Here is a 10,000-nt window from a genome sequence, read left to right on the forward strand (position 1 = left end):
ATATATATATATATATATATATATATATATATATATATATATATATATATATATATATATATACATACACAAACACACCATATATATACATACATACATACGTTCATACATACTTGTATGTAATATATGTGTATACGTACATATAAATATTTATACATATGTTTATATATTTCTGTATAAATACAGATATGTGAATTATTGTAACATTTTTATTATATATATATATATATATATATATATATATATATATATATATATATATATATATATATATATATATATGTTTGTGTGTGTATGCGTGTGTGTGTGTGTATACTTTACGTATCTTGAATAAATTTTTAATAAACAATGTGGTTAGAAGAAAAGCCTAGAAATTAGTTATTAAATGTGAATAATTTTCTGTTCAATTAATGAAAAGGCTGTGAACGGAATTTGTCTGTGGTATGTACGTGTGTATTTGTCAGTTTTTATGGTTTCATTCACTTTACTTTAGCTTTTGTATCCGATACGATTCTCGTATAATTTTTTTTTGTTTATAAAAACAATAAATTTTTACTTATACATCCTTATGCAACTAAGCATTAAATGTAGCCTCTTTTATTTATAGACCTTAATGTGATGTCTTCATGCTTATTATATTTACTATGAAAATTTAGTTACGTTCGGAAGCTCAGTTTTCAGTACTAACTTCACTGCTGTGATTTTGACCTGGTCAGTTAGTGTTTATGAATGTTCCATATTGAACTACAATTGCTTCATTAGCCAGCATAAGTCCAAAAATCATCTTGTATGGCTTCGATAGCCTCGTGTATATCCGAGTCACGAATGATAGAATACCGATTCGTTTTTTACGTGTTTCTAAGAAAAAAAAACCGGAATTCACTCCTCTGAAAGGATTAAGATTCATGTAGCAAGTGGAGGTTTTGGAGAATCTAAAGAAAAAATGCACGTGAGGATAGTTTCTTTGTTAAAAATGCTGCTTGAAGATGAGCAGCTGTCTGGATTACTTTTATGTATGAAAGTCGAGCTTCTGGTGTAATTTTTTTTTTTTCAGACTGAATTCCATTCGAATGATATTTCTTTAGGAGAGAATTTGGCTCATTTGTACAATATTTTTTTAAATCATGTTTTTTATACGCCAAGTAATCAATTATTGGTCGCCGTTGGAAGAAAATTTCTTTGAAATTTACTTTACTTTTTAAATTGTGAATTTTATAATGTCAAGAAATCAGCTATTAAGTCGCCATTGGAAGAAATTTTATTCAAATTTACTGCATTTTTTAAACTGTTTTTTTAGATGTCGAATAATCAACTATGAAGCTAAGGGTATATGCGTGAAGCAATCATATCTTGCGAAAATACACAATGAGACGAAAGTAATCGGCCGAATTTTAGTACGCAGTCTTGTAAAATACGGTTATAACCCGAGGCGGAAAAGAAACTCCGGGTACCTGAATAGAACCGAACAAATTAGTCATCTACTTCGAGGCGAAAAGAATTTAAATGACACGAATGTGCTCAGGTGTGATCAGAAAGAGTGCCTTTTAATCATTAATGACAGCTCGAGAAACACGCAACGAGGCCAATCACGCCATTGAGGAACAATGAAGGTATTGGTGGTCACTGCATTAACACGGGTTAATTGCCTCATTCACATCCCATTTGCATGATGGCGTTTTTCTTCCATCTCCTTCAATTATTCAGCTAACTGGTCCGGTCTTTGGTGTCAGTAAGCTTTTCCAAGTGGCTTGATTAATAATTTGTTGGCCGAGTTTCTTCCAAAAGTGGACTAGGCGTTTCGTATCAGTCTGCAGTGTGTTAATGCCTTAATCTGCTTTCTATGGAAACGGAATTGTTTGTTATGATGTGCTGGCGTGTTTTATATAAAGGACAAGGGATAAATATTTTTATGGGATAGTAAGGTCGATGAACATATAGATCGTTTACCATGTTGATGTGATCTTGTACGAAGGTATATTTTATGTGAAACTGCAAAAAGGAATAACCACACACACATACACATTATCACACACATACACACACACACACACACACACACACATATATATATATATATATATATATATATATATATATATATGTATGTGTGTGTTTGTGTTTGAATTTTAGAAGAGCAAGTGACAAGGAGGTTAATACACTATGGGACCTCCCCGTCGTGGGGAAAATAACATTTTTTGCACAGGGGGTTCATCCACGAATCAGTAGTCAAATTATGAATGTGGTAGTGACCGCTGTTTATTTATTTGGAGCCACCCTGTTACTTAGTATACATACATACGGTATATATATATATATATATGCATACAAGCATAAAAATTACATTATATATATATATATATATATATATATATATATATATATATATATATATATATATATATATATATATGACAATTTAGAAAAGATGACATGGCTTCATGCACTCTTTTGTATTTTATACCTGTTTCGGGCACAAGATGTGTAAAATACAAGAAAGATACTGCACAGTATGTCGTTTTTGTCTTTAGATTTCCTGTGGCATCAAGTAATAATAATATAAATATATATCTATATATAATGTACTATATATATATATATATATATATATATATATATATATATATATATATGTATATGTATATATATATATATATATATATATATGTGTGTGTATATATATATATATATATATATATATATATATATATTATATATATATATATATATATATATATATACTGTATATATATATATATATATATATTAGAGAGAGAGAGAGAGAGAGAGAGAGAGAGAGAGAGATTGTCTTTTCATTTCTTGCCATAATCTTTCAGCTCATATATGGCCGTACTACTGGCACTAATTCAAAAAGATAATCAGAATGAAATTTATCGAAACCTAATTCTTGAGAAAGACCGAGGGTTATGTGAATTAGATTCCTGGATGTATATGCTAAAGAATCGCCTTGTTGAAATGATTAATGCAAAATTAATAAAGTATTTAATAAGGTGCACCATTGATTTTTAATCGTTTTGGGAAGATTATCAATATATACGCGACATAATAGTTTTTTTTTTTTTGCTATCTGTTGTATTTTTTTTTTTTTTAATCAGGATCGCTTCCATATTTATATCACTGCACTTTTCCATAATAGCAGCAATTAGCTAAATGCCAGCGACAGTAAATTCTGCCTTTTATATTTCTATCCATGCCCCCATTATTGTCAATAAACCCCACTTTATGTTGGAGTGATTTAAGTTGAAATCATTGGAAACACCATTCTTGAATTATGTCCCGTCCGATATTTGGGCAGCATTCCACGGGGAGAGAAAAATGTCTTTTTTTTTTTTTTTTTTAAAGCAACGCGTTTCCCGAAAGGAAGGCGGATTTAGAGGGGGCACGTAGGGTCATGTCAGGGAAGGGGGTTTATGGTGGGGGAAGGGGTGGGGTGGGGGCTGGGTGGGAAGGGGTCCCATAGGTATCCCCAGCGATGGTCGAGTTCTGATAAATCGAGGTCCGTTCGGGCAAGAATACCTTCGTTGTCACGGATCCGTGGAATGTTAAACATGCCGATTAATATGTATCATGACAGGGCTGCAGAGGGCCATTTTTAGCAGCCGTCTTCGTTTCCCATTTCGAAGTGTATTAATTTGATACAAATTCGCCGCATGGTGTGGCATTTGGCGTCATCATACGATTTTCAGTTTTGGGATGTTTTACAAGTACTTTTCTTTTTCGGAGGTCATAGGTTATTCCACGTATGCCTGCCTTTAGTAGAACTCTGTGCTATCTCTCCTTCCCTGTCCAACTCTATTATTATTATTATTATTATTATTATTATTATTATTATTATTATTATTATTATTATTATTATTATTCAGAAGATGGACCTTATCTATATGAAACAAACCCACAGGAGCCATTGACTTGAAATTCAAGTTTGCAAATAATATGGTGTTCATTAGAAAGAAGTAACTGAAGGTAATGGGAAATAGAGAAAGAAGAGATCAGTTATTAACCTAGCAAGGTCCGGTCTGTATTTCTGGTATGGTCTCTCTCTCTCTCTCTCTCTCTCTCTCTCTCTCTCTCTCTCTCTCTCTCTCTCTCTCTCTCTCTCTCTCTAATAGAAGACAGCGTGACCAAGTATTTTTTTTTATTTGTCCAAGTAATTTTTACATTTAATCTAATGACACATTTGCCATGTACATTTCAATTACGCATGCTATGCTCCCATTGACATTTATTGCAAATACATTTCAATTATTTTCTTCTCAGCCACGAGAACACTTTCTTCAAAGGGCAAAGAATACACGGCGTAACTAATTTACGAAATTGGCTGGTGGGTTCTGTTACAAACACTACCGTGATTAATCACCTGTGAGAGGGGTCGCACAGACGCACGCATACACGCACACACACTCTGAATAGTAATGGAAGTGGAAGAATCTGTACACACACAGAATGATTTGGAAATATTAACCCAATGCCACAAAGACAAAATACTCGAGACACAAAAAATCCAAAAGAGAGGGAGTCCTTTCACACAAAATATAGAACGTCAAAATAAAGCCACAAAGCTCATATCCAACACACACAACGCAGTCTCATCTCCCCCCCCCCATCCCCAACACACAAACATACACACAATGCTAATGGGACAGAAAAAAACAAAACTTTACACGCACAAAACATAATTCGATGACGTGAACACAATACCATAAAGTTCAAACCATACGTGTTATGAATTAATCTAATAAATCGCGGTAATGGGGCCATTGACGCTATGCACCATCATTCACCTCCGTAATAAGTTTTCGTGCATGACTTGACAATGCCAAATTGATCCGTCCGGCGGGCCGATACAAAGGTAGGTTGACACTCGACGCCGTAACACGTGCGTGAAGCCGTTGACATCGACACGGCCGTCGCCAAACAAATGACTCTTCGAATGGCAACGGCGACACGTATTTACTGTTTGCCACATTAACACACACACACACACACACACACAGACACACACACACTGACAAGCCTAGAGATACAAACAGACAAACATACAGACAGAGAAAACAGTACATATGACAGTAGCCTACTCAGACCCCGTTTCATATGTCATAAAGTCTACTGAGAGAGAGAGAGAGAGAGAGAGAGAGAGAGAGAGAGAGAGAGAGAGAGAGAGAGAGAGAGAGAAATTTGAAAAAGAAAATATGTATTACATTTAAAAAACTGCATATAGCTGAGGCCAGATTTGTCAAAATTATCTAGACCACTTATATAGTTTCTGTGAGATGTTCTAAAGTTGTTTTACAGAGAGAGAGAGAGAGAGAGAGAGAGAGAGAGAGAGAGAGAGAGAGAGAGAGAGAGAGAGATACTATTAACTGAACTGTCTTTGGTAAATTAGACATGATTTACATTTATTTTATGGACTGGTGATCTGGAAGTTTTGGACAAATAAATCTTGAAGAATTCGTTATTCATAGCTGTGAATGAAAGGCTTTGCGACAGTAAAAATGACAACTCCATTACAACAAATACAGCTAATAATAATAATAATAATAATAATAATAATAATAATAATAATAATAATAAAGCAGAACTGAAGCATAAGACAAAACGAGGCGAAGAGGCCCATCATTTTATTGGCGTGCCTTGTAGTAGTGTCCAGCGAAGCCCACCAGCGGTACCCCCTAATGATGTCTTGTTCCCCAGTCGCTTTTCTCCAATAGATTTCTGGTCTTTTGATGTTGTTGTTATTTTTTTTTTCCCTTCACAGATAATAAAGACGTAAATATGTCTCTCTGGGCCATTTATATTGTTTTACGACCTTGTTTGTTTTATATTTAGTTCCCCTGAATGAATCGAAAGAAATGTTTGTCGGATTTTAGTAGGGTTTTATATCGTGATGAATAGTTTGATATTGTTATTTGGTTTCTATTGAGCCATTAAGTTTGTACCCAAGTAAAACTCCTCCTTGATATTGAATCGTGGGGTTTTTATGATTTTCCAGTAGGGTTTTTATATGAATTACATGATACCATATAGAATTCGAGAATTCACCTGTGAGAGAAATATGAGTTTCCGTGATGCTATAATAAAACTCAAAATCATATCAAATTGTGTTTTCATTAGAATCACTGGACAAACTCTCCTGAGGACCCCCCTTATTTCGGGATAAGAAGTTGGTTTTTGTTTATTTAAGGGAGACAGTTGTACCTTGAGGAATACAGTCTTTGTAGGAAGGCCGCAGTGGAATTAGCCTCAGAAAAGGTGATGTTCTGTGTAGTACAGCAGAGTCGACTAATAGTTACCTAGCTTAAAATGAATGAGGAAGGAAGAATCGTCAACCAGTAAAGATTAAGAAATCATCTCTAGCCTCTGTTTTCCCAAACCATAACAATTTTTCATGCTCCTCACCTGAGCGTCCTTATGTGTTACCCTACTCAAGTTCCTTTCACCTCTTTATACTTGTGTCTTCCAAGCCTGTGCCAGACTTGGACATGCTATAGCTTATCGGATTCAACAGCCTGCGGTTAGGAGAACTTGAGAGTCATGTCCGACCCCATGTGATAAAAAAGTAAATTAGTTTCTCCACTGCCCTCAGATTAAAAGAATATAGAGACTTGGAGAAGTAATAGGTTATTGCAATTATTAATGGGTTTCAAGTGAAGTTTATCGAGTAAAGAGAAATCTGTCTATTTTTAGAACTGTTCGGTGTTGTTTCGACCAGAGTCTGCTGTTTACCGCACCTGCGGGACAATCTTAAATATTTGGGGTGATTTAGCGGCTCCGTAATGTTACTATAAGCAATTCATGTAACTTCTTAGAGCCCATATTTGTGTTTCTACATTATTTTAGATTAAATTTATGGTCGAAGAATACTGAGAAATTTCTTTGAACAACTGAAAAGAATCTGTATTGTCTAAAAAAAAACATCAGTTGATTATTAGAGTAAGATATAAGGAAACCTGGCTTACTAAAACCCATTATCAGTGATATATTCGTTTTAAGTATCCGTTCCTCTTAGGTATTCGTTACTTCTTTTGGACTTCGATGGAATGTGACTGCAATGAATTTTACTACAGAGGTGTCTATGGTTATGAACTTCATAATTATGCAAAAATAGTTATAACAGCTTTCCTGAAACGAAGGCAACAGTTACAGTAAAGGTAAAAAAAAAAAGATAAAAATTTATAACCTTTCCGACAGCATTCATCTCCGCTACATAAACAAGTAATAATAGCAGTAGCCATATCCCCCTCCACCCCCGCCCCCGCCTTTCCTTTTTCCGTTCATCAGTTGCAGGTTCATAAGAATATTGTTTTTGATGCTGTGATACGGGTTTTAGCGTGGTACTCTAGCCGTGGTCATTTTGCATTTTCGTTTCGTTAAAGCAGTGCGTTCCCTGAATAGCATAAAGATAAAAAAAAAAGTTTATTCATTGGTAAAGGAAATTAGATTTTCAGGATATTTTATGAAGCATTTCCGGTTCAAAATGAAAAAGCTTCATTTTCTATTTTATTTATATTTTCCATTTCGACGTATCATAATGGAAAGGAACGCGGCCATATTATCACTGCCCAGCAGACAGACGCCCGATCGTCGGCTTTGTTCTTACTCTGAGAATGATGGGCGGTTCTTTGGCTTTGGGAATCTGAAAGCGGCGGTTTGCGGTGAAAGCAGAATTGTCGTTTGGCAGTCTTAAGGCGTGACTTCCACACACACACACACACACACACTATATATATATATATATATATATATATATATATATATATATATATATATATATATATATATATATATATATATATATATATATATATATATATATATATATATATATATATATATATATATATATATATATATATATATATATATATATATATATATATATATATATATATATATATATATATATATATATATATATTGTTTAATAAATGGGCACCTATTACTTGATCAGTAAAGTGGAGAGCGAATTTTGGAGCAATGTGCAGATCAAGAAATGTGGAATTAAAATAAAAGATTTTAATCCATGCACATGAACATAAAGGAGAGAGAGAGAGAGAGAGAGAGAGAGAGAGAGAGAGAGAGAGAGAGAGAGAGAGAGAGAGAGAGAAGTGTACGTGTCCATATGGCACTTATTTACACTCACATACATCTAAGTGTACACATTTTTCTTGCCAGTGTTGAAAATATCATTGTTCAAAATTTATTTGTTTTGAAAAATGAGCAGATAATACGTTTTTTTTATCCTGTAAGCTACTGTGCTTGATTATGTAATATTTTGACTGTACAGCTTAATTCATGTTATTGTAAAATTCTCATTAGCAGTTTCGAGTCGGCGAAATTTCAATCGTGAGAACTTAAGATTCTTTGTTTGTAAACAGAACTCCTTTTATTCTATTCTAAAGTACCACTAAAATGGATCGGCAGGTAATTACGGCGATGTTGATTGAAGAACTGAATTATTGCCTTAATAATATATCTAAATATAAGTTCCCTCTTCCAAGTTGGTTTTGAAAGAGAGCAGACAACATTTAATAAGTGGAAAGGCAAGCATGAATAAATAGCATTATCAGATATATTGTTTGTACTTTGTGTACTGTTGTGTGTATTACTACTGTACATGGTCAAGTAGATATATATAATTATATATATATATATATATATATATATATATATATATATATATATATATATATATATTTATACACACATATATATAATTATATATATATATATATATATATATATATATATATATATATATATATATATATATGTTTCTACATTGATATTTTTGCATCTACATTAATATCATATCTACCAGTTAATATATATACGAGTATATATATCTCCAAATCAGCAGAAACATTGGAATGTGCGCAAGGATTTCTATATAGGTTTGATAAGACCTTAGGAGACGCGAAAAGAACCAGGATGCAGATACAACGAAGTAGCTACCTGAGAGATACGGAAAGCAAGATTAATAAAATAATAAAGGAAAAGGAGGACAGTAAAGAATGAATATAAATACTCCCTTGAGCGACAATAGACTCAAAGGGAATACGAAGAAATCGGTATTTGGTGAACAGTGCGTCAGCGCCAGCTCGAAGATCCGAAGATCTGTACATCCGCGGGTCTCATTTTCCCATAAATGAATAAAATCTGACGACTTGGCGATGGGTGACGATATTTTTTTTTTTTCAGGGGTTGGGGGGAAATTAACAGCTGCATTCTGATATCTGTGTGTGTGTGTGTGTGTGTGTTGAGGATTATGCATTGTTTGAGTTTCTGTGTATATTTGCCCCTGATAAGAACTGCGCCACTTATAGGAAAACGGGATGGAACTTTATTATTATTATTATTATTATTATTATTATTATTATTATTATTATTATTATTATTATTATTATTAATCATAGTTGTTGTTTTAATCGAGATAAATCTCCGTGATATGAAGTGCATCACTTATCGGAAAAGGGAATTAAACATTATTATTATTATTATTATTATTATTATTATTATTATTATTATTATTATTATTATTATTATAGAGCTCCATGCATTCCCCCTTACTGTCAAACTAACGATATTCAACGGCACTCATAGGAAAACAACGTTCGCAAACATCTGAATTTATCTACACGGAACTGACAGCCTGCACGGAAAAAGAAATGGAAGAGTATATTACAACGGAGAACAGACCGCAAGAATATATTCACAATAAAATGCATAATAATTCCTCCTTGAGATTCAGCCAGCAACGTTATGCAAGCCTTACTTCTTTTGAAGATCCTCCTCAGTGCTCAGATATCATGCAGACTTGGATGTGCTCCAGGGACATGCCTCAGGGCATGATAATACATCTTACGAATATGTTCCTTAGGTCTGGTTTTGTCTTGGGGCGGCCTGGCAGGGAGGGAGGGGGAGGGAGAGAGGTAGGGAGGGAGGGAGGGTGGGGCACTTTCTTAGGAACAGGGTGCGTATGTTA

At 33.8% G+C, this 10,000-nt stretch overlaps 1 protein-coding gene across 1 annotated transcript in view; it reads left to right on the forward strand.

Annotated features, from left to right (window-relative positions):
- Positions 1 to 10,000, forward strand: part of LOC136826938 (uncharacterized) — a 790,974-nt gene that overhangs the window by 171,766 nt on the left and 609,208 nt on the right.

This window comes from Macrobrachium rosenbergii, chromosome 41 (assembly GCF_040412425.1).
Source record: "Macrobrachium rosenbergii isolate ZJJX-2024 chromosome 41, ASM4041242v1, whole genome shotgun sequence".
In the NCBI taxonomy this organism is placed as follows: domain Eukaryota; kingdom Metazoa; phylum Arthropoda; class Malacostraca; order Decapoda; family Palaemonidae; genus Macrobrachium; species Macrobrachium rosenbergii.